The 26,316-nt window shown below is 46.2% G+C and overlaps 1 protein-coding gene across 2 annotated transcripts in view; it reads right to left on the minus strand.

Annotated features, from left to right (window-relative positions):
* Positions 1–26,316, minus strand: part of zfhx3b (zinc finger homeobox 3b) — a 174,224-nt gene that overhangs the window by 74,955 nt on the left and 72,953 nt on the right. The window lies entirely within an intron of this gene.

Here is a 26,316-nt window from a genome sequence, read left to right on the forward strand (position 1 = left end):
AGGGTGATTCTTCCAGATGGCAGAAAGCTGGCTAGCGGCTAGGCACCACACCGAATCACTTTCACTCACACAGTTGGCAAATGAACAAATCAATTCCCAATCACAGTTTCGTTGTTTAACACCCAGGTCTCTTCCACTTCAGGACAACTGTTTGGACTGCGCACTTTGTCTGCGCGAGTATCTGTATCAGTGGGCTAACAGGACAGGAGAAGCCCGGGGAGGAGGCACGCGGGGTCTCGGGGGGGGAGGGGAGGGGGGGCTGAAGCAGGCGAGACTCACACATCAGCCACCCTTCAGAGGCCGTGGGTCTGCAGCCTTGCAGACGGAAGGGAACATTGATCCCCTTCACTCAACAGAAGCCTCCCGTCTCTGAAAAGGAAACTCCAAACATCTGCCTGTTTCACGCATGGGATGCTAAATATTGATCACAGCGAGCCAAATCCTCGCTCCGCCGCGGAGGGAGAGAGGCAAAGTCAGGCTGTGCAGAGGCAGGTGTGTGTGTGTGTGTGTGTGTGTGTGTGTGTGTGTGTGTGGGGGGGGGTACATTCTGAGACAATCTGGAACATTCCACAACAGGAGGACAACCTTCAGCGAACAGGAAATCAGCCTCAGTATTGACCTGTCAACCCCCGGCACTTCCTCCGGCACTCGTCAGCCCATGGCCCACCCTACAGCTCGCCCTCCATGGTGTCACGCCCCATAGTGACACCCCGCACCCCCGTGGCCTCTCCTCACACCGCAGAGCTCCAGTCTAATTACCTCCTGCATGGCTCAATCAATGATGCAAGGCCAACACAATATGGCCGGCTCCGGCGAGTGCAACGGTGATATTGACCATTTATCCTAAAGTATCACACTGATTGTTTCTGCATGTTTACAATGAAGGCACCAGGCGCCGCATGGCCACTTGTCTCATGCCTGTCATGTGCCGCTCCCGCATCAAACTCTGCGGCTGCGATCAATGTCCATCATCAAAAGTTATTTTCCTCTTTCTGTTCTAATTAGAGGATTGATTCTCTGTCTGGATCCAACAAAGACCCGGCCTGGCATGCAGGGTCTGGGCCGATCAAGTCGGAATTTCCTTTCATTTCCTCGAGCCTGAGTCAGCTTTATTTTATTTATTACTATTTATTTATGATATATACTGTTAGGTTTAAAGTTACAATCACTGTGATCAATACATAATAAGGTTAGAATAACGTTATAATACAGAATACATTGTAACATAATGTAAGTATAACAAGTATTAGAAGCTTAGAAGTTTTTCAGTGTGTGGGAAAGCAACTCTCTTATAAAAAGAATAACTCTTATCCAGCAGTGCCGCTCTGAAAAGATGTGAGATACAGCTGATAGAAGTCGTTATAACCAGGGCCAGTGCTAGGCAATTTGGCGCTCTAGGCAATATTTTTACGCCACCGTTTTCTGCCACAGCGCCACCTAGAGTCTGTAAAAAATAAATAATAATAATAATTGGGTCCCCCCCCCTAGTGGCGCCCTAGGCAACTGCCTACTCTGCCTAATGGGCGCGGCGGCCCTGGTTATAACCGATTCATTTTGAAATGGGAAGAAATGTGCAATGTGGACATGCACATACAGACATTTATACTCAAGCCATTATTTAGGCTTCACACCAACACCAACCACCCAATCAGATACAAATGACTAATTACTTATAACTATTAGATGCGTTTGACAGTACATGAATCATCCAAGTATTAAATAAGTAGCATGCATGTATGTATGTATGTATGTATGTATGTATGTATGTATGTATGTATGTATGTATGTATGTATGTATGTATGTATATGTATGTATGTATGTATGTATGTATGTATGTATGTATGTATGTATGTATGTATATATATATATATGTATACATATATACCCCACCCCCACACTCAGACAAAGGTCGAGAAAAACAAATTGATTCATTAAGAGGAGCCTGAACTGGCCTGCCCTGCAGTGAGATGACCTGCTTAGATGGCTGCAAAATGCAAAAGCAATGGAAACATTAGACATTTAACCACATTACATCTGAATCAGGTGTTGACAGGCCGGTGAAAAAAAAAATCATAACACTATTATGTTCCCCCTGAAATGCTCTTGTCCTTTTCTCCTAATGTTTAATTTTCTGGTAATATTGTAATATTGCTATGGGGTTTTTCTGGGCAATTGTATTCCATTCTCCCAGGTTTCATATTTCTCACTTCTACACCTAAAATGTACATTAGGACACCGCTTCCAGGAAAAGGAATTGGAGATTTTTTTTCTTTTTGTGAGCCCCACAGCTTGCAGTAATAGAGTTATTAGGTGATTGTAAAAGGTTCTGTGTCTCTGTGTGCTCTCCCTTCTCGCCTCGTTTGAAGCCATCCATGATGTCATTGAATAGGTGCTGCTGGATATTGTGTGAGCCCCTCTGCCCCCCCCCCCTCCTCCCCTAACCCCCTCCTTCTCATCCTTCCCCTTCCGCACCATGCACACACATTGCATCAGAACGCAGGTATAGAGAAACCTGAGACAAGGGAGATTGCATCAAACACCAAATCCATTGTGCACATTGTTTTTAGTCATAGCAGATGTCTTGAATTAAAAAAAAAAGAAGAAAAAATAAAAGTCTGAGCTCTTTCCATACATGACTCAAAGATCTACAAGGAGACAAGTTCCAAAAAAAAAAAAAAAATAAGAATACAAAACCTGACGGCACCTGACCTAAACTTCAAAGCCGGTCTCGGGGGGTAGAAGAAGAAAAAAAGTCCTGGGAGTTTTACAGCTTCCCATAAAAAGGGGTAAGATTTACACAGGACTGAACCTGAGACTGCCTGCCCCAGAATTGGCCATAATTCACTATAAATCTGACTGGTCTGGAAGCAAGGCTCAACAGGGTCCAGATAGGCCTGCTCTCAGCCCCAGCCCACCACCCGGCTACACCTGTGAGCCACGACATCCAACCATGACGCTCTGTGTTGGCTCCGGTCCAGGGTGGCTTGGGGGGTACTTGAGAGTCGATGAATGAGGTACGAGGCCTAAACGATGAAGGGCGATCAGTGAAGTGGCCCCTGTTGCTACGCCGTTCCGGAAAGAGCCGAGGCGAGCTGACACCACGGGGCTTTAGAGGCCAGACCACTCTTTTTACCCATGGGAAAAAAAAGAGAAACCCTCTGATCATCACATGAACAAACTCTTTCTAACACCGATTCTCACTGGATTCCACAGGAATTATCCACGTGAGAGACCCCAGATCATATCTACAAGCACAAATACACACAGTACACATACTCTTTCTCTCTCTTTAACACACACACACACACACACACACACACACACACACACACACACACACACACACACACACACACACACACACACACACACACACACACACACACACACACACACACGCACGCACGCGCGGGCACTCTCTTGCGCGTGCAAACCATACACACAGTTAGGATGTGAAACATAATAATGCAAGAGACAGGGCCTATGTCTGTTTCCTATGATCCTGCAATGAAGCCCCTAGTTGATAAATCACCTCCAACTGGAGAGCAGGAATTTGGCGGCTTAATGAAAAAGTCATGTTGGGAGAGCTGGGAGGAGCTGGCCTTCCCTGGTCTGGGGTTTCTATACGCACCCCACCGAGGCCCCCAACAGGAGTGGAGCTGCGGAGCAGGGTGGAGGGAAGCTAGCAGGACCAGTTTACATGGCTTCAGTTTCTCCTCAATCCCATTTAATTGACTGGGAATTTACAGCAGGCATATGGGCCTATAGTTGTTTCAGCCAAGCAAGTATAAGCGTGTGTGAGCGTATAGCATAGAGTGTCTCAAGGGCAACAAGGAGAGGAGACATGCTGTGTGGGTTTAAGTGTATGTTGCGTGATTTTCCTATCTATTCCAGACCTTCACTACCTCCTCAACACTGTTTTTTAGAACCTGAGAGCAATGGCAAATATGTAACTACAAAATGGAAAATCAAAACCATGCTCCCTGTTGTTTTCATAAAGTACGAATCACACACATTTTAGGTGCCTTAAAGACCCCAGAAAATGCTTTAAATGGCAATAACACAAACCTACCGCCAACTAAGGGTTGAAAACTCTCATTTCTAATACTAACTGTTCTCTTATGTCATTTCACATTTTATGACATTAAATAATCTCAAATCCACAGATAAGAGACTGTGATTTTCTTTACATAAAATACTTTACTTTTTTGCTGTCATCTGTATGCTATAATAAAATGGACTACATGTAAACTCATTTGTACCGCGATGTGCCGCGATGTGAGTTTTAGATAAGTATTTTCTGTATTTTGGAAGAAAATAAGTAAAATTCACCTAGAATGACATTCCTAAAATAGGGACGCTGGGTTAAAAGTGTTTAATGCAATCTGTAATTGTGATTCTCTCTTTGAACATCAGTTCTAAACATTGCTACAGTTCATTTCTGGGTTTCAAACCAACGTGTATTTCAGGTTGTTTTACAGCGTGCCACGTCTCTCGCTGTGGGGGCTGAAGCAGAGCTGGGTGCTTGTGCAGGTAAAGAGGGACAGGGGCGGGCGGTGTGGGTGCCAGGCTGCCTGCCCATCCTCTCTCTGACAACTTAACACTGCACCTTGACCTCTGAGTGGGCAATATACGCCTGTATCAGTCACAACACCCACCCAGAGTACTGCATACATCTGCATTTCCATCCGCTTAAGTGCAAAGTAAAAGTGCACCTTTAACACGGAACAGCGTGGTGGCTGGGAGAGTCCAGCTCCAACGCGAGATGGAGGTGGGCATTACTGGAAGGGTGGATGGGAGAGAGAGAGCCAACGCAAGCCGGTAATTCCACAGAATGGCTCCCAATGGAGCAGTAGAATACAGCATACACACATACACACACAACAAACACACACAATGCACATAGCGATGATGAAGGCGAGACATGTGCACGCACGCACGCACGCACGCACGCACGCACGCACGCACGCACGCACGCACGCACGCACGCACGCACGCACACACACACACACACACACACACACACACACACACACACACACACACACACACACACACACACACACACACACACTCACACACAGCCACATACCATTATGATCATACCCTAATTTCCACCATTAAATTTGGCAGTGCTGTTAATACAAAATTAATGCATTAAAACAGATGACTATCCATGAGCTAAATGGCTATCAATTCTGTGAGAGCTGCCAAATTCCCTCTGTGAGAGAGCCACTGAGTATCTGCCTGTATATTGCTTTGTAATTATCTCCTTGATTCTCAGCACTTAGAGGTAAAGCTAGTGTGTGTGTGTGTGTGTGTGTGTGTGTGTGTGTGTGTGTGTGTGTGTGTGTGTGTGTGTGTGTGTGTGTGTGTGTGTGTGTGTGTGTGTGTGTGTGTGTGTGCGTGTATGTGTGTTCATGTTCGTGTGTGTGCACTGTGAATGTGCATTTGTGCGTGTGTGTGTGTGTGTGTACTTGATGGCAGGCCTACACAGCATAGAAAAGCACTGAACACACCTACAGTACAGTGCACCCACAATGCACTGCTCCTTATCATGTGGACGCGAACATTAGATCCTCTCATATCATACAGCTAGTTGTCACGCTTCCTCTATTGACTGATGGCAAATTTACAAGCCGAGTTCCCGACATTAAGATGTGTTGATGAATAATGTCAAGTAGCACCTTTGTTATTCAGACAGAGTGATGTCATGGCAGCAATTACAGCCAATGAGGTCATTGTATTTCACTGTGAAAAGAGACAATGACAAGCGCCTGTTGGGCTGAAAAACACACTCTGGTGTTGGTGAAAGGAAAACACTACCGCATGGCTCAAATCTCACTGTGTGAGAGCAGGGTTAGTATACACTATATTGTATACATGTGCGTGTGTGTGTGAGTGTGTGTGTCTTGTTAACTCCACATACAATACCCAAACGGTTAGTTTGTTAGGACCAACCAAAAATAGGATGATGTTTTAGGATTAGGAGTAGCGGAGTCAGGTTATGGTTGCTGTTAGGCATTTATTAGTCATGGTTTAGGTTTAGGGTTACTGCTGGTAACAGGGAAAGACATCAAACCATCTCTTTCTCTCTCTGTCCCTGTCCCTGTCCGTGTGTGTGTGGGTGCGTGCGAGCGTGCGTGCGTGCGTGCGTGTGCGTGTGCGTGTGCGTGTGCGTGTGCGTGTGCGTGTGCGTGTGCGTGTGCGTGTGCTTGTGCTTGTGCTCGTGCGTGTGTGCAGACTTGCTATGAACTCGGATCTCATAAAGCTGGCTTCTGGGATTCCCCTGGTAGGTAGGGAGACGGGGGAAAGCGGAATAAAGTGACTGGAGTCTTTGGGTGCTTGCCGTCTGGCCTGTGGACTCCCTATCCACCAGGAGCAGCAACAGCAGCCTCCAACCACAGAAGCCCCACCGGGTGCCAAGTTTAGTGGCTGCTTTGAATTAGCCACTGCAAGCAGCAACATGCCCAGAAGTTAGCTTGTGGCTGAAGGGACTGTGTGTACCAGCCAGGCACAAACTGCATACCTACTGCTTCCTGTAGCTCATTCCCTCCCTCCCTTCCTCCCTACGCCCCCCCCCCCCCCCCCCCCCCCCCCCAACCCTCCCCCCTTATTCTCAAAACCCCAGCATACACTTCGTCGCTTTCTCCGCCGCCCAGCTGTGGCAATGATCCATCACTACCGATGAATAAAAAACAGGTTGCATATTTGTCTCTTGTGGAGAGAGAGTGAGAAAACGGGCCTCTCTGTCATCGGGGAGGCCGGCGGGGTAAAAGATAGATAGCTGTAGCCGTCCTTAGAGAGGATGGACTTAACGCAGGTCTATGAAACAACGTAGCCAGGGAGGACGCATGCAGACACTTAAAGACAATACAGCTACCAGTGCAACGCTCCCACAACTCTTACTTACTTTAACATTAAATAAAGCAATAATTATTGAATTCCTTTCGAATGAGTAAGATGCTAGAAAGTAAACAATGGGAACATAATTGCAGAGGGAAGGCAATCAATGCGGGCAGTCATTTGGGCCATGTTGATTGTGTAGGCTGCCGTAGAGTGTGTGTGTGTGTGTGTGTGTGTGTGTGTGTGTGTGTGTGTGTGTGTGTGTGTGTGTGTGTGTGAGTGTGCACACACACGCGTGTGCATTTGTGTGAGGGCGAGAGGGGAGTACAATGTCGTGACAAGATGCTGAATAATACATTCTCACATACGCAGGCACAAAACAAGAGTTGGGTAATCCCTCCTTCAATAGTGACCCAGGGCTCTAAACAATAGCTCTCAATCAGCTGATCAATGTGTCCACATAATTCATGGGCGAGTCACTCTCTCTCTCTGAGCGAGCAGGAGGAGAAGCAGGCAGGCGGTGCAGGGATCAATGCCCTGTGTGGTGATAACGAGCCTGGGTCTATGCCCACAGGAGCCCCACACTGGCGTCCATGGTCTCCCTCATTAAGAACATTTGGATAAGCATGGCTATACATACATAATGTGCACTTCTAATCGCAGCCAGATAAACACATTTCCCCCATTCTTAATGACCTGGGTCCTGCTTATGTGACACACAGTAAATGACTCCGGATAAGACAGGAAATGATGTCAGTCCCCAAATAGAAGAGGAGGGGAAAAAAGAGCGAAGCAAATTAATGGCGAGCTGTTGCCCTCCTCTTTGAGTAGCTAATTAACGGCTTAACCTCCTGGCGCTTTTATGAATACCACGCTGGGAGCAGCTAGCCAAAACTGCAATACAACAAGTCTACCTGCAGGAGGCAACAGCTGGGAGGAGCCATGGGGGTAAGGGGGGGCCGAGGGGGGGGGGGTACCCAAACAACTACTGTTGTTACAGCCATGCAGGGACATCTGTACCGGCAGCGTACCACCTGGAAGTGGAGCGGGGCAACTCTGAACCTGCCCTGGCCCTCCTCTTGACAGCATCTCACGTTGCTGTTTCAACAACACAACCCTCCATTTTGGACTGTGCTGGTGGTAATTATTTGGAGAGGACCGGGCCAGGGTTGGAATTTGTTCAAGGAGGCACACTCCAGCCCAAGATGAACTGTATTTCTAGTTTATTGTCAGCTCATTAATCTTTTCTTTTTTTTTTTACTTTTAATAAAAGCTGCACGTCAGGAGGCATCTGTTCTTTACTAAAACATCTTATTCATTAATATGAATTAGTGTTGTCAAGCAGGGCAAGAACAGTGTGCTTGTCCCACAGGGGAATATGTCCTTGTGCTAGCAGTGAAATATTTTGAATGTGGTTAGTATAGTTTAGAAGACAGCTCAGCTCAATCAGTGTCTCTCCAGAGTCTCAGTCCCATGACACAATAAAATCTGTGTTAATTTATCCATTTTGTAATTCCGAAAGTGTACTTTTGTTCACTCTCAGAGATAAATGAACGCTCTGAATTTCACAGCAAAGTCTAAAATATTTTCACAAGAGCGAGAGAGAAGAAGCAGGTCTGTGAAAGAAAAAAAAACAAAAACACACACACACCTGCTCTCAGCAGCCACCGGACCACCTCAACCTACCCTGTACTCCACCCCATCATCTGAGCCTTTCCTCACACTGCCCGGAGGCTAGTAACATCACAGTGAAAAAAACACTCCCAGTCTTCCAGCTAGGAAATTGGGCCTATAGGCAAGGTTTAAACGTGAACCGTAGCTAGCGTGACATAAGCCTACTACACTGTATTGGGCTTCAGATGGTGGGGGGGGAAGTACACACTGCAGCTCCTGCAATGATATCCCCTGCTAGAGGCAAATGTTTCTAATACAAACCACAGTGACACTTGGTGAAATGTTAGAACAAGGAAGCCTGGAGCAACAAATGAACTCAGATCCTGTAGCGCATCTAAAACCTCCATGTAAATCAGAAGAGAATCTCAGGAATGTATTACCACACTGCTGCTGTGTGAATGACTGCTGTCTGTTTAAATGGCAATGCATTAGCTCTCTAAATACGTCTGTATCGGTATATAGGGTTTCTCGTGTGTGTTACTGGGTGTGTGCGCGGCACAGCCTCTGTGCCCGTGTGTGTGTGTGTGTGTGTGTCCTCATATTAAATGAGGATGAGATGAATGACTATGTACATCTGGACCCGGGCCGTAGTGGCAGCCACGAATGTTATAGTGGCGTGGAAGCAGAGGCAGCCCCCCCCCACCCCCCGCGCCCACACAGCTGACAGGGAGCCCTGACACCTCACCGCCTCTCATTTGTCACTTGCCAGGCACACAATTGCCGAACGGCCTTGCGGAGCGATCGGGGGGGTGTGGGCTACAGGAAGCTTGTTAGGCGTAGGTGGAGAGCGGAAGGGGAGTTAGAAGAGGGCGCTGTACAGCCGTAAGGGCTCGGCACATCGGTGGGTTCGTGGGGATAGGTTGGGGGGGAGGGGGGCGGAGGGCTTGCGAGATGAAGACACAGTCATACGGCACTTGTGATGATTAATGTAGTCAGTGTAAATTAAATTCAGAGCAAGAACATTACCCCGGCACCATTAGTCTTTGAGAACAAATATCCCACTCTCTGCCCTGAATGCAGATTCATCACCATATGTTTGTAACGGTGGAGGAGTCATCGGAAACCAAAAAAGGACCTGCAGTCGACCCCCAGGGGTCAAACTGGACCAATCTGAATCCACATCATAGAGCAACTATGAACAATATGGTCCCTGTACCCACTTCTCTGTGACCTACAACGATACCCCTGCATGAAGCCAGAGAGGTCTCCGTAGGGCTCGGCTGGCCGGATGGATGCGGCTCAGACCCGGTTCTCGCCTCTGGGCCTATTGTCATCAGCCGACCTCCTCCTGTTCCACCCTGTTCTCTGAGCCGCTGACGTAACAGCAGAGGAGACACGGAATACAGTTTCTTCCAGCTCGTATTATCTAGCTCTCACCCCTGGCATTCTCATTTTAGCAGGGTAAATATTTCTCTACCATATAATTGGTTGCTGCTTCAGGCTATGCAATAAGGCAGCGATACACTCTTATGATGTAGAGCTGGTGATATCAGCAATATCACAATATTTTTGACCAAATACCTCAATATCGATATTGTGACTATATCCTATTGTGACAATAATATATTTTTTTCAAAACAGCGAAAATACAGATATACAAGATAAGAACGTCGTGAGCTTGAGCATCTGCTATTTCCATTATTTACAACTACGTCATATCAGAATATTACAATATCCAAAATCCCAGCCGATATCTAGTCTCATATCACAATATCAAAATAATATTGATATGTTGCCCAACCCTACATTTTCACTACCCTGTGTTTTCTTTCTTTCTTCTATTTCTTTCTTTCCTTGGGAGAGAAGGTGTTTGAAATGTTAGTACTGGAAGTGTTTGGTTGTTCCTGCACTGCCCTAACCCCACCTCACTACACAAGCCAACTAATTAAGATCAGCGATGATGGGCTCAGCCCGAGTCAATATTTAACATAGTCTTAAGCGCCCATCTTTATTAGTAGCACTGAGCTGACAAAGGGAGCAACAAGGCCTTCAAGTGGACCCCTTCTTAAAATGCAAATTAATGGGTGGGGGCGGATATACACAGTAAGTCCATATGTGGGCTTATTTGCATGGCTCATGAAGTGGCTTGTTGGAGAGAATTGAGTGTTCTTCTCGCACACCCACCCAGCTTCATTTGGCAACTTGTCCACGCTAGCAAATATAAAGCTACAACATAAGTGATCCTCTTCTACATTCTGTACAGTAAAACCTTGTACTATGTTCATATAAAGCACAATGAGACTTTGGTAGATGTTTCGGTTGTGTAGATACCTTGCTGTGATGTGACTTTGGATTCCAAAAATAGTCTGCTCATTGAACAGCTCTACCTGTCAAAGTCAGTCTTTTAGCATAAAACCGAATGCAAACAAAGACGATACTACCACAATTTTGTTAAAGAAAAATGATAACTCCATTGTGATTTTACTGTTTGAAAATCCAGATCCATGGATCCAGTCCGGGTCTTCATCCCAATATAAATAACGAAGTCAACATTTAACAGTTGATATATTGGTACAATTAGCTTTGTTTGCGTTTGTTTATGTGCTAAAAGAAAGACTTCGAGACCCGTTTCACCATGCAAAGCAAGGTCAATGAGGAGACTATTTTGGATCATCGTTTTCTAATCAACGGAGCAAGATATCTCGCAAAGTTACATCACAGCAAGGTCTGCACAAGTGAAACCTCTACCAAAGTGTCATTGTGCTTAAAATCTTAAGAGCGTAAAAAAAAATCAATTCTTACACTCAGAGATACATTAACATTCCAGATTTTACCGTGTCAAAATAAGACTACAGTACTTCAACCATAATCTACCATGTAATATAATATGATGTCTGTGTAATATAGTATATTATACTCTAATAGATCATATATTTGATTTCCTGTACAGATTTATTTCCTGGGTTCCTGTGGACCATCCACTTTAACCCTGGTGTCCCTATTTTGGTCATGTAATTATACTGTAGGTGAAATCCCAAAATCCTTCATTCAATCAGCTATGAAAGGGTTAATGCTGTTGTCTTCCTGGAGTGAGAAAACTTGCGATGAAAATGAAGCAAAAACAAAAAATCTACCTTAAAGTCTTGTTGCTTTTGCCCCCTAGCTTGGCCGGAACTGGAATATTTTCCCTTCATAAGAGCAATGGTCGCTTCTAACCCATGCCCGCAGGGAGTTAGTGCACTTGTGTTGAAAAATGGTGCTCTCTGAAATGCCCCCCCTTCTTCCTATGCACACACTGCACGCTATCTCTAATACATATAGACCCTGCTAACACACACTGTTTTTATAGGGTCATTCTGCTCAGCCTGCTCATTAGCCATCGGGAAAAAAAAGGAAAAAAAACATAACTCCACTTTCCATAAAAAAGAAACAAAGTGCTCATTGATCAGGGTGATCAATGGAGGATCAATAACCTAAACCCTCATCATTCCCAGCGCAGCATAATTACAGCTGAGATATGGTCGTCATCACTAAAATCAAACATAGGGCCAGGCTAATTGGAGGCAGGCTATTGCTTTAGTCACGCTGGTAAAAAGCTTTTCCAGAGCCTCTGAAAGACTTGTGATGGCTGGGCACTGGAGCTTCCCAAAATAACCGCTCATGCCATTAGCCAGAGTCATCATGGAGGTCGCTGCGCAGGCGGCCCATTTGGAGGACATCTAATACAGGGCACTGCAACCTTCTGCACAGGAGCCGTTTGGATACCTTCTCATGTAAAATGTGCATGTACTGTATGTTTTAGAGCTACAATCCTTGTTTTAACAAATAAAACATTATTTTAACCAATCTGTATGGTTGGAGTATGCTGCCACAATATAACTAGCACATCTGCAGTGGTTGAAGGTGGTCTACCAACTCGTCCATCAAGAAATGTAGACCCTAGTGTAGTAGGGTAGGACACCTAGTGGTTGGCAATGTCAATAAAGTTATTTGAAGCAGACTGCACACCGGATTGGTCACTAGATTGCGCCGTCATCTTTACTGCAGTTCGGACATTGTTGCAATTACCTTTCTCCATCGGGAGAGACATAAAGCTTAGGGATTGTAGCCTTAAGATCACATTAAGCTCTTTTTATTGGACAGCTTGTGATCAGAACGTATTAATGTCTCAGGAGGAGTGTCCTTATTACATAGTTTCTTGCTGACCTCTGTTAAGCATCGGTCAGGAAGAACGAAGATGCCATTTTCAAACTCATCATCAAGGTAGAGGTCAGCCTGGTACATGAGGCTTCACCCGGGATGGCATTGCAGCCGGGCTGCCCTCACTGGCCTCACTGCCCACACCGTACACACTGCTAAATCGTGCACAAAGTCTCAAACTATACTTCAAAGGCTACCACTTTTCCTCTTCCTGTTTATTGATTCGATAGACCTCTTGTTCAGTAATTGTGCAGTAAATCAAGCGTGGTGAACACTAATCTCGACCCTGGGAGGAAAGTGTTAAAGGCAAAACCTGCTGAAAAGTGCATAATTAAGGTGCTGTGTTCAGCCAGGAGAGAGAGGACACATCCCTCCTCCCTCTCACATTTCTCACTCGCTGCCTGCCTGCACAACCAGAGGCAGGAGGGAGTGGGCTTGGCAAGGGAAGCAACGGGAAGTGTATACAGTTTCTAACCACCTCCCTCTCTCTCTCTCCGTCTCTCTGTCTCTGTCTCTCTCTCTCTCCCACTCTCTCTCTCTCTCCCAATGCATTCTCAACCAAAGCGCCGGGGGCGCCATGCTTGTAAAGTAACCACAACCCTTTGAGTGCCTCTTGTATTTACAAACGGAGGTATGTCAGAATCAAAGGCATTACCACATGACATAACACATTAAACAGTCAACAAATTGAGAATTTATGGACTGGATAGATTGTGAGCGGGGAACACAGGAGCGCTATGACTGTCGGATTAAGTTTAGCTAGCGAGAGGCGAACTTACCTAGACCAGAGAAGAGGACTGGAGTCCGTTGTGTCAGATCCCTCCCTTTCTCTTCCCTCTCAACACACACACACACACACATACACACACACCCGCACAAACACACAGCTCAGGCTGTACTCCAGGTGGAGACAGCTATCACGTTCCTATCTACTTCCTGTTTGTCTGGACACTCCTCCCTCATTCTCTCTCTACTCACACTTATTAATGGTGAATTACTTTTTTTCTGAGCTAATTCTCCACAGAGAACTGTAACACTGCATCTCTGCCCTCCATATTCAGAAATAAATAAACCTGCAGCCTCTCCCTTGCTTAGTTGGATCTAGCAGTTTCTCTCTCTCTCTCTCTCTCTCTCTCTCTCTCTCTCTCTCTCTCTCTCTCTCTCTCCCATCCCTCTCTTTTCCCTATCCTCCCGTCCTGACTCTTTCCCCCGTGTTGCTGTTCTTGCCTAATCTCACCTCGCAGTTTTTATTTCGCCCTCATCAGCAGGGAACTAAAAATAAATGATAAATGGAACATGATATTTTAAAGTCTTATCCCTTATCTGTTCTTACAAGGGAATAATGGGGTAGTTAATCCTGCAGATCCCCCCCTCAAATTGATTAATCAGCACATGCGGACAATCAGATGAATGATTAATTTTCCCCAGACCTGTGGTCAGACAGTTACCCCCTGAAACCATCAGTAATAATTCAGTAACCCTCTCCCGGACCACGGCCTGCTGCTAGTCAGCCTCACTCAGCATCAGCACCCTGATGATTCCTGCAGGAGTTTCAACTCTCTGCACCAAAAACTCAGACACACACCAGGGGGACATAGTCTGCAGTCTCAAACCCCCTCCTATGCAGAACACAGAGAACACCTGCTTACCTGGGCAGACTCACACTTCAAGATACCTTTCACACATCTTAGCCCATTCAATAGGGAACGTATATGTGTCATTTTAAGATCTCTTTGGCTATTCAAAAATAGCAGATATACAAGCTCCGTGCTATGAGCTTGTAGATTTTCTATTTTTGAAAAATCGTGAAAATTTGAATATATATATATAGATTTGTAAAATCTGTAAAAGCAAATCTTTGCTTCTGGGGGTCCCTGGAACAATTTTTTTTTAGATGGGGGGTTGGAGGGGGTCCGCAGACAAATACATATAATTTTGGGGGTCCTTCACTTTTGAAGACATTTGTAGAATCCCCAGAAGCAAAGATTTGAGTTAAAAAATATATATATTCAAAGATTTGCACCAAATTTTCACGATTTTTAAAAAATAGCAGATCTACCAGCTCAGCCGTGCTATGAGTTTGTATATCTGCTATTCTTGAATAGCCAAAGTATAAAATGATGGTTTAAGTGGTTACACAGATGCGATCCCGGTTTGAATGGGTTAAGCCTGATTTATACTTGGTTGTGTCGCCATGTCGCGTACCCAAAATAGCTAATATCTTTGGTGCACAACACTGGCGCCCAACTAAGCACAAATCAGGCATTGGTGAGGGCAGAGACAATAACAGTCTGCACCTAGATGAGTCGTTTGCATTTATCCGCTATAATCAGCAAAGAAGTCCAACCTACCGCCACGTCAAACGCACAAAGGCTCTCTACGACACAGAACAGGATGTTCTAGTTTGATCGGGCACTTGCACTTGCATTCACGTTCATGTTGTGTATACAAAAGCACCTCATATTGGGATAGAAACAAGAGGGGGGAAAAGAGATCGCTCAAGAGTGCCACATGCACTGATGCTGGTGTTATGTAAGCGCTAAGGTAGCGTGCGCAGAGAAAACAGTTGTGCCACCACCGCCGCGTAGCCTCGGCCAAACGGACCAGATGTCCCCAGACACACGGGACAGACTGAGAGACAGGCTGTTTAGTAGCGGCTCTCCCATGATGCCTCACCACCCTGAGCACACCCTGTCCTACTGATGGATCCCCTGTTTATTCAGCTATTTTTAGGACAAAAGGGGGGGGGGGATCTCCATTCAGAAACGCTTTCTTTTCTCTCCCATTACCCACACTGCTCTCCCTCCCACGGAGGTCAGCGAACAGCCGTGTTCGTGGCCCTGCTTGCATCTGCCAGCTAGAACTGTTATTAATCAAGGGCGAAGGGCCAGAGGCAGCAGAGAGCGGCCCTCACTCCCCCACACTTGCCCCCGGCCGGGCTAAGGTTTGGGGGGGGGTGACGGCATGGGGGGGGGGGGGTGGTGGTGCTGGGGGGCGGGAGGTAAACACTGCACTGTAGGTGTGGAATGTCTGTCCTACTCTGTGGGGCAGCGGGCGCAGGGTGCTACAGTATGTCTTGGGGGTGTGTTTCTCTGTCTCCGCTTGCACTTTGGACACATGAAACTGTCCCACACCAAGTCCTCACACACACACACACACGCACACGCACACACACGCACACACACACACACACACACACACACACACACACACACACACACACACACACACACACACTGCCCACCCCATACACACATACACACATAACCCCGCGCCAGCCTGCCTGGCCCCCTCTACTACTACATCCCAAACCCCTCCTCTCTGCCATACAGGAGGATTGGCCTTTGTGTGGTGTCTGACCGGCTGGCTGCCTGAATCAGCATGTGCAGCTGTCTGCTCTGCTCTACTAGCAGGACACACTGACTCCTACACTGCACTACTGCTGGGTTATATGCCACTACTACAACCACCACCGTAGAGCCACCATGCAGCTACAGAAGCCACTGGCCTCAGAAGGGTTTTTACGCAAAGCTGAGAGAGGGGGGGCAACCAGTAGTGTTTGAGAAAACCTTTGGACGTTACAACTACAGTATAAGACCTCGCTGGACGCAAAACAGGGGCAAGACCAAAGTCTTAAACCGCGAGAGGCCATTCAATACTCTCGCCAATATCGCTTATGATATATGGCGTTGTCTTTAATAGGTATGAGTGCAGTGTATAGGGCGGTGTTGTGAAAAAAAAGCCCCTGCTTTTATATAACCGTTACAGTTCGCTTTGATCCCGTCTCTTGCTCCGCTGTTTATAAATCAGCCACACAAATATTTATGAGCGGAACGAGGAAAATGGCTGGTCTGGTTTGTATCTCGCTGCCCCCCACCCCCCCCCCCTCTCTCTCTCTCTCCCTCCCTCTTTCTCTGTGGCTGATGTGTAGATGAGGCCACCGCAGACGCACAGCGAGTGCATCGGCCCCAGGCCACATTCATCATATCTGCTCTGTCCCTGGCTATTGTGCCGCCTCAGAGCAGGCTTAAGCCTCGTTTATACTTCATAGTACGCAGGTGTTGGTCACCAAAAAAAAACACTACAACCTGAATTACCAAGCGAAAAACGCACCGCCTTAAAGATCAGTTAGTTAAATCAGTTACTTTTGGCGAACGACACGGCGTGTGACAAAGTGCAATGTAAAAAAGTGTTAATTTAACTCTGACAGTGTACAAATGGGTTATGAAATGAGTAAAATTAACACTAACACTAGGTCACACTGCAAGGGAAACAAAAGATGCATCACAAAGTGTAATCGTAAATTTACTTTCATCATTTGTATACCTTCACATGGACACACTTCACCGGTTAAACTGTATATACTTTATTGACCGGTGTCCCCCATGGGTCTATACTTGGTCCCCTCCTTTTTTCCCCCTCTACACCAAAACTGTTCAGCGAACAGCAATTTTTTTAGCAAGTGTTCGCCTATTTTTGCTGAATCATGACAAGCCCAGAACAGGTAAGCTGGGGTTCATGGTGGTTAATGTGGCCACGTCAGCACAAACAAGTGCACACGCAAATCCGAAACGCTAAGTGCGTGCACGCGTTTGTGCGAGTGTTTGGCTAGCTAGTTCATCACTAGTTCATCTGTTAACTAAAGCTCAATACGTTTATACGCTCAATATGTATTGCCTCTCCTTGCCTTTTAACCCACCTTGTATCTGTTCCTGCCAACCGCACACACAATGGGACAGGGCCACAGCTTCTAGATCCATACCATTTAATTGCTCCCCCCAGCCCTGACCTCTGCTCCGGATCACTCTCTGATATACAGCATCTCTATTAAGCTGGGAACTAGGTAAATATGCTTCTAATGACCCTGAGTTCTAACGACACCATTGAAAATGGAGCAAAAAAAAAAAATCAATCCCCCCCCTCCTTTTGTCCTTCGTTGACTCTATTAGTTCCCTTTTTTATCTGATGTTGGATTTCCAAATATGTGGAGGGAGATAGGCTGGTGGAATGGACCTGCACTTGGATTGGGACAATCAGGTTCTAATGAGAAGGACTTTGGTAAAGAAGAGATTATGACTCAACGGTCAAAAGAAAGTATATGTTCAACACTAGCTTGACTGTCCTTCAAATTACAAATGTAGTCTCCGGAGCTGACATAAAGAATCCGACAAGCCTTTATCTTAGATGGTTGATCATTTGACAGATAACAGTGGAAGAGGGGGAATGGATTTAGCCATACCCTGACACAGGAGCTAAACACAGAGGGACTGCTATGCTAGTCGCTGTATGCATCATCGCCATCGAGTGGAAACCTTAGATGTCCAAAACTGTAACTTTTTAGGAAATGGAAAAAACAACCTGTGATCCAATGGATTCAATGGATAGTTATTATTTAGTCACAAGCTCTTGTTTATGCTTTTCATTGGTTACATATTTATAAAACCCACAGACAGACGTAACCACTTTCAAACTGGTGTCCCTATTTTGGGCTTGTCATTATAGGCGAAGAATTTTTTCATACGATGAAGAATAAAATAGGGCATAAACCGATTCAATCCGGGAAAGCATCTGTGTCATTTTAGATTTTTAACTATAACCATTATTTTATACTTTGGCTATTTTTTTTGAAAAATCTTGAAGATTTGAGCAAATCTTTGAATATATATATTTTTAAAGCGAACATTTGCAACTCAAAACTTTGCTTCTTGGGGGTCCCTGGAACTAAATATTTGGAGATGGGGGTCCCCGGCCGAATACAGATAATTTTGGGGGTCGTGACATGAGAAAGTTGAGCACCACTGATATAGCAACATACGTTTTTCAGAAACCTGTTAGGATTTAGAAGACATTTGTAGATGCGTTCCTGGAATGAATGGGTTAATTTATGAAAGAAAAAACAATATTTTAAAAGCTATATACAAGGTTTCTGCCCAACAGCGACAGTAATTATGGTTGCATGTATGTACTGTACACTAAGTGATTGTGTGTGTGTGTGTGTGTGTGTGTGTGTGTGTGTGTGTGTGTGTGTGTGTGTGTGTGTGCGTGCGTGCGTGCGTGTCAGTGGGCAGGAGTGGGGGGGGGCAGAGTGGGGATGGTAGTGGTGGACTGGCTTGTCGATCGATGCAGTGATTGGCAGTTAATGGCTTTTCCTGTTCTGCCTTGGTAACCCTGGGCCTGATGGCTGTTGCTTCTGATCAGAGATGGCAGATGGCGTTTGATTTTCGTATATAAACCCCCGACTTTGTGGAGATGGCTTCATCATGTTTAATGATTTAAAAGTTAAGTTGAATACTGGGAATACTCCAGTGCTGGAGCTCTCATTTGAGAGGCCCTAAACTCCAAACCAGATGTAAGAGCTGCTCACTAACTAACTGAATGCACTACTCGCGGGAAAGAACTCAGCTCTAAGCCACTAAAACTTTTAACGATATCATTTTGGACGAGTCATCTCCACAACACACATCATACTTTTCATTCTCCAGACATTAAAACCCATACCTCATTGTCATCGACACATTATCTATTGCTGTTCGATCACTTTAACTGCCCCTTGAGGTGAAACGACGAGTCAAAAAATCTCAAGGATCAAAGATAATTCGGTATTCTGAAAGGCCTATCACCAAATTGTTCCATCCTGTTCAGCCAGCCGGTCCCCGGTGATGGTGCAACGTGGAAAATGAGCCCGGGGAAGAGGAGGAATAGCTGGAAATGGGGGGAAAATTGAATGATAAGCCCCATTTGGTGTGAAAGAGACGATGTGTGTTAAAACGCACTCCACGGCAGGAAATCAAAGAACAAACAGCAGGTCCTGCGGACTCCTGGGAACTCCTGTACTAAGGAGATTTGCAATAATTCAGTCCCGTACTCCACCAATCCCAGCTATGTCTTCAGTCTATTTGATATCTCATGAAATGCAGTCCCTTTGACATGTAATCTTTCCAAAAGTTCAAAGGTACCTACTGCAACCTTGTTAAATTAGTGTGTAATGTATGCATGTGGGTGGGTGTTTGGGTTTGTTTGAGTAAATACAAATATTTCTTATAGATAGAGAGGAAATACATTTGATGTAGGAGAGAGGGTTCCTGTTCCAAGTGACTCAGACACAAAAGGCCATCCTAGCGGGCCAAGAGGCCAGTAACTGGATCCTCTCTAAAATATTGGAAAGAATGACTTGGCAGTGTGGACGGAGTCATACAGTGTCTAATGCCGCTGCAGCACTCTCTGCTTCCCCTATAAATAATCAGTTAAATATATATTTGGGAAGAACAGGTCGGTCACAAAGGGAGGTACATCGGGAACAGTGAAGAGAACAAAAGTGTGTGTGGAGATTTTGGTCCCATTGGGACTACCACTGTGCCAAATTAATACACTCTCTCCGCAGTGGAAATCAACAAACATTTGAAAAGGCTTGCTTTGTATTGCTCATTATTAAGATGCACTCTCTCGTTCCTTTCAACATGAATGCAAATGAATATATTGATAATTTGAATAGTTCTTTGCATATCAGATCTTGCATTTGAAAGTTTAACGGCTCCCAGAGATCTCATTTAAACAGTAGCTGCACAGACAGCCCTTATGGTTCGAATTATTTCAACATGTCTATTCCAACCTAACAAGCATAAATTAAAGGAAATTCCTACGTAGTGACAGAGATAGGCCATCTGAAAGAAGGATCCAACTTTGAATGATTCAGCGGTCCTTAATTTTAGGCCCAGTGTTGATTGAATGTGGTGACGTTCTAAAAAGAGTTTGCGGGCCTGGCACAGGACGACGTGGGGGGATAGTATGTGATCTGGAAGCCAGCCTAGCAGAGTTCAGTGGCTGCGGAGACTTCCTCTGTTGTCTGCCTCTCTGAAGCCATCTCTGGGGAGACTGAGGCCCTCCAACAGGATAGCAAAAAATGCGTAAATCACCCTCATGATTGAAAAGGGGCTTTATAAAACACAAATGTGTGAAACCGCTTATATAGAACAAAAGCACCCACTCCCATCCCTCACTTTCACCAGCTGTGACTAGTATTAAAAAAGAAAAAAAAAGGAAAAAAATGGAAAGGTGCGAACGAGTCAGGGTGAGGTGGGAAGGGATGGTGAATATTCCCCTCTCCCCCGTGCACTCTCTCTAGCTCATATTCCACCAATACGTTTTTTAAAGTGAAACACAGGTGGACGAGACCAGTGGGACAGATAACATTTGGGAACATTCTTTGGATTAAAAAGAATTTTTTATTTCTCATATTCTTTGTCTGAGCAACCGTTTGATTGCCACAATTCTAAGGCAATGGGTGCATCCCAACTGTAACCCCCAGCCTTCCCAAGCTTCCCCCTAGCCAGCTCCACCTAAATCAATACCTAGTCCTCTCTCCATATAGGAATTCGAACAAGACATTTTCTATCCTTTTACTTTTTGGAGCTTCATCTTTCCATTTCCTCCCTCTTTCTGCACACGAACAAAAGGAATGATGAGAAAACAAGGTGTAAAATGATTTTTTCCAGAGGCCCCAATAAAAACCATATGACACCCTGGGCTGCACCGCTTAATTACAAAAGGATGAAATCTTTTCGTCTACATCTGGAGAAAACATTGTCCTCATAACAGTGATAGATTTACAGCTCCCAGTCTGAACCCTCCAGTCCAGCATATAGCAATTTAGCCAAACATGGACGGACATCCAAGTCAGTGGCATAAAGTTCAGGAAGGCTGGGCTATTCTATCCCAGCACTTTGCAACAGGTCTCTCCACAGACCTGTTCTGAATTGTTTAATCGTCTAACTCTTCTACCTTCCACCAAAGGAGAAAACCCTCACGCTGAGTTATTAGACAAAACATATGTTGAACATATAGGTTACGCTTAAGAAAATTAAATGTTCTCAATTCTAGATATAGTGGCTAAATTTCACATTATGTTACATGGTAACAGGAGGCAAATTCAAACAGGCTGCATGGGCCACGATTCCGTCACTCTCACACATGTACAGTATCAGTCCCCTGACTGTACTCTGTAGACCAAACCCAAATAGAATAAAGGTCCCTGTGTGCTCATCCGTGTGCCTAAGATCTCCCATATCTCCTCTGTCTCTTCACCCTAACCTGCCTGTCTACAGCTCCACTAAACACAGACCTGAAAGCAAGCAGAGTAGTTTTGTGGCCCTGACCACTTGCAGGCCATTAATCTGGTGGCTAAGCCACTGATGTATTGATGGCACTGAGCCGGTAAGCCTGCCTGCCTCTCTCTCTTCATCCCTTCAGCTTAGGAGCCACATAGATCCACGGGAGCGCCCGTCTGGCCTCATCAAAGTAGCGTTTACCTGCCAATCGACACGGTTACTCTCTCAGGTTCCCATGGCCATAGGTTGCTGACTGTATTGACTGGGTGGACTGACAGACCCCGGAGAGGCTGCGATCAACCCTATGGTACATGCAGTCAGTCAGTCGAACTGGCAACTCATTTCACTGTAGTTTGACTAACAAATGCATGCAAAGTTCACAGCAAATCATAGAGGCTGCTGATTACATGGAAATCCCATTTGGTCTTTTTGAAGACCAGGCAAAAGGGATGTAATCTCTCTGGTATCTCTGGGACAGGGGATGTGTAGGAGTGGTTACGAGATAGGACCATGACTGATATGTCTGCAATATCATCTTTACAAGATAGGGGCTGGCAGTGCTGGAGTGAAACACTGATTAGATAGAGACAGACACTAGAGGCCTTCTCATCAGTAAGCACTGGATGTAGTATGTATGGGACGATATGAAAATTACATGTTACAATTATTGTGGCAAAAATAATTATTACGATATTATCGCAATGATCAAAATATGCTGAAAACTTAAAATGCCACTTTTGTTAACCACTTGAACCCCCACCATCTCTATTCTGGGGGGAACGTTCGCCAAAAATAGCCGATGTACAAGCTCACAAGAGCTTGTAGATCTGCTAATTTAGAAGTTGTACTGAATTTGCTGCTCAACAAAAGCTAATTCATCCTAGTGTATGATGGAGGACAATTTCACGATAACTTAAAATCTCCGCGATACAATTATTGTGAGCGTTTTTTTATCACGATAAACGATAATAGCGATTATCGTCACATCCCTAGTAGTATGTCCACGATTTAATTTCTTCAATACACCACCCATCCTCAAGTTAAAGGAAACACATTTCAGCCTAATGTGTGTCATAATAACAATTCTGAAAACAAACAATTACACAAATGTTATTTTTTCCACTTTTTATGGTTTTATGAACACCAGAACTGTTGAGTAAATGAACAAATTAGTCTATTAATAAAAAACAAGGACCCCTGAAAGTGGTAAGCTGAAGAGGAATGACATGAGATAGCAGAGCGGAGAGAGAGAGCGGAGGATGAGCTGGAGGGGTGGTGGTGGTGTGGGGGGGGTTTCAGAAAGAGGATTTGGCCGAGGAGAATGTTTAGTTTTCCAGCCTAGTTGGATTAACGATATTTAACCTTAAGCAGAGCCCCATACAAGACCACCCACTGGTTTGCTATCCATGCTGGTTTGTTTTGTGGTGATGGGGTATTTGCCTTGTTTATTAATTTCGAGGAGACAAAGCGTGGGGAAGAGTTGGCGGGAGGTGGAGGTTTCGGGGGGTGGTGGGGGTGGTGGGGGGGGCAGAATGGAAGAGTGGAGGGTGCGGGTCTAGGGGTGTATGATAGGGGTGTCTGAGTAACTGCTCTGTCTTGCCAAAGGGTGGGGGGGGGTGGGAGGGATTAGGACTGTATATCTACATGCTACATCTCTGCCTGTAGTGACAGCACCCAGCAAACTGAGTTGAACTCACCCCCCCCCCCCCCCCCCTCTGAGCCCCCTCCTCCAACCCCCCGGGCCCTCACTCTCAGCTATGCCCTCGCTTCCTCCTCCTCCTCCTCCTCCTCCTCCTCCTCCCCACGAACGCCAATCTGGCTTTTTTTCTGCTGATCTGGCAGGAGATAACAGGATCAACAGCTTCCTTGCGCGCCAGCCGGAGCGTGCTCCCTTCGCTCTTGTCCGGTTGCCCAAAAGAGGAAGACTCAAGTCAAAACAAACAGCCATTAACACAATAACTAAGGAACTATAACTCCCAGCTGACCTTGTAACAAAACATCCCCCTCCCTCCTCTGGACCCCCCCCCCCCTCCCCATGGTTCTGTGTGATGATGGGACACAGAGAACACAGTTCTATCCTCGCCACAGACCCAGGAGAGAGACAGCCTGATCTGAAATGCCCCAATCTACGCTCCGTTGTACGACGAGTCATGCGTCGAAAACAGCTGATCTACGAGTCCACAAAGCTTTGCATCCGCGACACGTTGTGGGCTTGTAGATCGGCTATTTTCGGCGCACGACACTGTCATATGACAAAGTATAAATCCAGTTTAAAGCACTGACACCCCCCCCCCCCACCCCCATCACACTGTACTCATTCTAACTTCTAACAATTATGGTAAACAGCTGGTGAAAAGCGCTGGAGAGACCAGCCAGTCCCGTCTATGTGTGCCTCCTCCTCCCCCGGCCCCTCTCTCTCTCTCTTTTATTTCCTCCTCCCTGACTGTGCAGACCCCCATAACACCCACAGAGGGGCAGTTGCACTCCCAATCAGCAGAACCAGGAGCAGCGAGCAAGCAGCAACAGAAACAGCAGCTGGGCCACGGGTCAAAGCCTGGGCCTTCTCCCTCTCTCCTTCTTGGAGGTGGGAGCTGGAGGAACTTGTGAAATTCTCGCACGCTGCCAAACGCTGAGCCCTGGAGCCCTACCCGTCACCCTGCCTGACAGCTCCTTTCTCCAATCCACTCCGATCCCCCGTTCCTCTACTACGCCCCCCCCCCCCCCCCCCCTTTGCAGTCCGCCCCCTCCGTCCTGAGCAGGGTTTGTTTTGGGGGTCTGGAGGCCCAGGTTCAGTGACAGACACCGAGATGCAAAGTGAGAGAGGTTTTCAAGTTCAGTGGTGACACACGTGTGGGGCCACCGCTGATTTTAAACACTCCCTTAGCCGTGATCTTATGTCTCGCTACCGCTCGCACGCCGTTACACTACAACATATCATGTTAACTGCACCATGCACTAACAACGTGACAATTCACACTGAGCCCTACGCTGCAAAATCCTGAGTGTTCATTTAACTTGTGGTTTTAATTACGTTTGTACACTCTCAAATTGTACAGTTAGACATTGATTCATTAACACGGAGGTTTCTATTGTGAGTTGTAATCTTTCAGCACTTCAGCAAGAGGGAATGCACACACACACATGCGCGCGCGCGTGTGTGTGTGTGTGTGTGTGTGTGTGTGTGTGTGCGTGCGCGCGCGCGCGTGTATATGAGCACGTGCACGCGCCTGCGCGTGTGAAAAGGGAGAATGGGCCGTCTCCCAGGATGTGCAGCAAGAGCTTTATTAGAGCGGTAGTACCAGTAAATCAGAGCTCAGCTCTTCCTGGAACTGCTGCAACCTTTCCCACTGAGCACTATTACTGAACAATCACAGGCCAGCCATGATAATTAGCAGAGTATCTCTGTCCAAACGAGCGTCTCTCTCTCTCTCTCTCTCTCTCTCTCTCTCTCTCTCTCTCTCTCTCTCTCTCTCTCTCTCTCTCTCTCTCTCTCTCTCTCTCTCTCTCACTACATCCCGCCACCCTGCTACCCCCACCTCCACCCCCCCACCCCCACTCCCCTCCGCTCTCCGCGACTGTCTCTCCATCTTCCTCCACTCCCCCCCTCCTCTTCAGTACTGTCTGTCTGGTGGGTGGGTGAGCCTTTGAGTGTGTGTGTGTGTGTGTGCGTGTGTGTGTTCAGTCCTAGCGGGAACCAAAGGTTGGTGGTAGATCACTGACTGGGTGACAGGCTGATTGGCGATTGACTCCTTCTGTGTGACTCCTAACGACTCCCCAGCTTTTATCTGATTATTGGAAAATACAATACAAGTTCGCGTCTTCCTTTTTTTTGGGGGGGGGGGATTCTGCAACTCTCTACTTCCCTTTCCTTGATGGGCGGGGACTCCGGGGAGGATTTGAAATCAATCCTGATAATTATGATCATTAACGTGTGTGTGTGTGTGTGTGTGTGTGTGTGTGTGTGCGTGTGTGTGTGTGTGCGTGTGCGTGTGCGTGTGCGTGTGCGTGTGCGTGTGCGTGTGCGCGCGCATGCATGCTTGCATTCCAGTCTGTGAGGCCAGTAGTTCTGGTGATCATCAGTGAAACACCTTAATGCCTTTCTACGTAACCGCTAATCCCTTCATTTACATTACAGCTGCCTTTTTGCTCCGTTACATTCCTTTTTTTTTCTGGATTATTTTCTCTCTGTAGAGCGAAGACATTTTCTTTCCTCGGCCCTCAGTGATTCACTCTGGATCGCACCAGAGGGGAAAATGAGAGGGGGAGTGAAATGTGTCCAAAATACAGATGCTTTGTGCTAGTTAGTGGGCCAGCCCTGGGCTCCACTCAACACTATGTTAGTACAGTTAAGACCAGAGAACATGATCTAAAGCCCTGTTCTCATGGGTAAGGAAGGAGAGAGAGGGAGGGGGGGGCAGCAAAACAGAGTGAGAGAGAGAGATAGAGAGAGAGAGAGGTTTGTACAGTTGTACGTATGTTTAATAGAGCGGGACCAGGACTGAGGGAGGGGTGTCGGGGCTTTCTTGGGTAGAGATTCCCCCTGTGATAGTG

Source organism: Gymnoscopelus braueri, assembly GCF_963280865.1.
Source record: "Gymnoscopelus braueri genome assembly, chromosome: 1".
Lineage (NCBI taxonomy): Eukaryota > Metazoa > Chordata > Actinopteri > Myctophiformes > Myctophidae > Gymnoscopelus > Gymnoscopelus braueri.